Source organism: Lathyrus oleraceus, chromosome 1 (genome assembly GCF_024323335.1).
Source record: "Lathyrus oleraceus cultivar Zhongwan6 chromosome 1, CAAS_Psat_ZW6_1.0, whole genome shotgun sequence".
NCBI classification, from domain to species: domain Eukaryota; kingdom Viridiplantae; phylum Streptophyta; class Magnoliopsida; order Fabales; family Fabaceae; genus Lathyrus; species Lathyrus oleraceus.
Window position 1 is genome coordinate 405,542,559 of NC_066579.1, and position 2,882 is coordinate 405,545,440.

Below are 2,882 nucleotides of genomic sequence, written 5' to 3' on the forward strand. Positions count from 1 at the left end.
AAGTTCGACAGTAGTGTTGCGATGTACTAGGTTTGGGGTTGAGCAGGCAACTCTATGAGTCTGAGACTGCTTGAATAGTCTCTATTTTCAATATTATGATAATGTTTTAATCGCTGCCCGTTTACTATAAAAGGTTCACTATTCCGACCTTTGATTTCTATCGCACCACTTTTGAGGACTTTGGTGATTTCGAAAGGGCCGGACCACCTAGGTTTAAGTTTTCCTGGAAAAAGTTTAAGTCTTGAATTGAATAGTAGCACTATGTCGCCAACATTAAACTCCTTCCTAGATATACGTTTGTCGTGCCATCTTTTGGTTCGCTTTTTGTATATCCTGGCATTCTCATAGGCGTCCAGTCTCAGTTCTTCCAATTCGTGAATGTCCAGAATTCGTTTCTCGCCTGCGGAAGTATAGTTTATATTTAGGGTCTTAATTGCCCAATTTGCTTTGTGTTTGAATTCCACAGGGAGATGACATTATTTACCATAGACTAGTTTAAAGGGTGTGGTTCCTATTGGGGTTTTGTAAGCCGTCCTATAGGCCCACAGAGCTTCGTTTAGTTTAGATGACCAGTCTTTTCTGGATTTTCCTACTGTCTTTTCTAGAAATTTGTTTGATTTCTCAATTCGAGACTTCGACTTGCCCACTAGTTTGTGGGTGATAAGGTGTTGCTACACGATGTCGGACTCCATACTTCAGAAGAAGTTTTCCAAAGATATTTGATATGAAGTGGGAGCCACCGTCACTAACTACTAGTTTTGGCACACTGAATCTAGGAAAGATGATGTTCTTGAACAACTTAATCACTACTCGTGTGTCATTTGTCGGAGAAGCTACAGCCTCGATCCATTTTGAAACATAGTCGACCGCAACGAGCATGTACTTATTACCAAAAGAAGCTGGGAATGGTCCCATGAAGTCTATCCCCCATACATCGAAGACTTCCACTTCTAAGATTCTTGTTTGTGGCATTTCATCGCGTCTTGAGATTTTGCCAGTGCGTTGGCACCGGTCGCATTTTATAACCGCATTATGGACATCCTTCCATAGAGTGGGCCAAAAGAGGCTCGATTGTAGGCTCTTAGTACAGGTCTTTGAGGTACTTGCATGCCCTCCATAGGGAGCGGAATGGCAATGAGAGATTATATCATCTATTTCATCCTCAGGAACACATCGACGAAAAATCCCGTCGGTACATCTTTTGAAAAGCAGAGGTTCATCCCAGTAGTACTGTTTTATATCATGAAAGAATTTCTTCTTTTGTTGGTAAGATAGGTCCAGTGGAAGAACTTCGACAACTAGGTAGTTGACAAAATCAGCATACCATGGGAGAGTTGCATTCGCATGTATTTCTTCCACGGATTCTTCTATTTCTGTATCATTTAATGTTAGTTCAGACATATCGCTTTCCATTTGGGCTATGAGTCGTTCGTAAGGGAAATCATCATTAATTGGAACTTGTTCAGGTTTATTCCCTTCGATTCGTGATAAGTGGTCCGCTACTACGTTTTCAGTACCTTTCTTATCTTTTACCTCTAAGTTAAATTCTTGTAAGAGCAGGATCCATCTTAAAAGTCTTGGTTTAGCATCCTTCTTACTTAGCAGATATCTAATAGCGGCGTGGTCGGTATAAATGATAATTTTCGCCCATACCAGGTAGGAACGGAATTTGTCCAAAGCGAACACGACGGCTAGAAGTTCTTTTTCAGTGGTGGCGTAGTTCATTTGGGCTGGATCAAGTGTTCTACTTGCATAGTAGATTGCATGAAGTTTCTTATCCTTTCTTTGTCCTACTACTCCGCCGACTGCGTAATCACTCGCATCACACATGATTTCGAAAGGTAATCTCCAGTCAGGTGGTTGCATTATGGGTGCGGTGATTAAAGATGTTTTCAATTGGTTGAACGCTGTTAAACATTTTTCATCAAATATAAAATCAGCGTCTTTCATTAATAAACCCGTAAGTGGCTTGGTAATTTTCTACAAATCTTTAATGAAATGTCGGTAGAAACCGGCGTGTCCTAAAAAGCTTCGTATTTCTCGTACGGTTTTCGGAGGTCGAAGGTTCTCTATGATTTCGATCTTAGCTTTGTCTACTTCAATTCCTCTATCAGATACCACGTGACCTAACACGATTCCTTGTTGGACCATGAAATGGCATTTCTCCCAGTTTAAAAACGAGGTTTACCTTTACGCATCTTTCGAGTACCATTTCAAGGTTTGATAGACATCCTTCGAAACTCTGCCCACAAACAGAAAAGTCGTCCATAAAGACTTCCATGATGTCGTCTATAAAATCGGCGAAGATTGCCATCATGCATCTTTGAAATGTTGCGGGAGCGTTGCATAATCCAAATGGCATTCATCGGTAAGCGAATGTACCATAAGGGCACGTGAAGGTAGTCTTTTCTTGTTCGTCAGGATGGATCGGAATTTGAAAGAATCCTGAATAACCGTCTAGATAGCAGAAGTGAGAATGCTTAGCCAATCGTTCGAGCATTTGATCAATGAAGGATAGAGGGAAATGATCTTTTCGAGTGGCTTTGTTTAGTTTTCTATAGTCGATGCACATTCTACTTCCGGTCACAACTCTTTGTGCTATAGATTCGCCCTTTTCGTTCTTAACAACTGTAACACCCCCTTTCTTGGGTACTACATAAACGGGGCTAACCCATTGACTATCGGAGATCGGGTATATGATTCCAGCATCTAGTAGCTTCTTTACTTCATCCTTGACTACCGTACTTAGGATTGGGTTGATCCTTATCTGGTGTTCTCTAGAGGTTTTACAATCTTCCTCCAGCATAATGTGATGCATACAGATAGAAGGACTTGTACCTTTTAGATCGGCGATGTTATATCCTAACGCAGTTGGATATTTT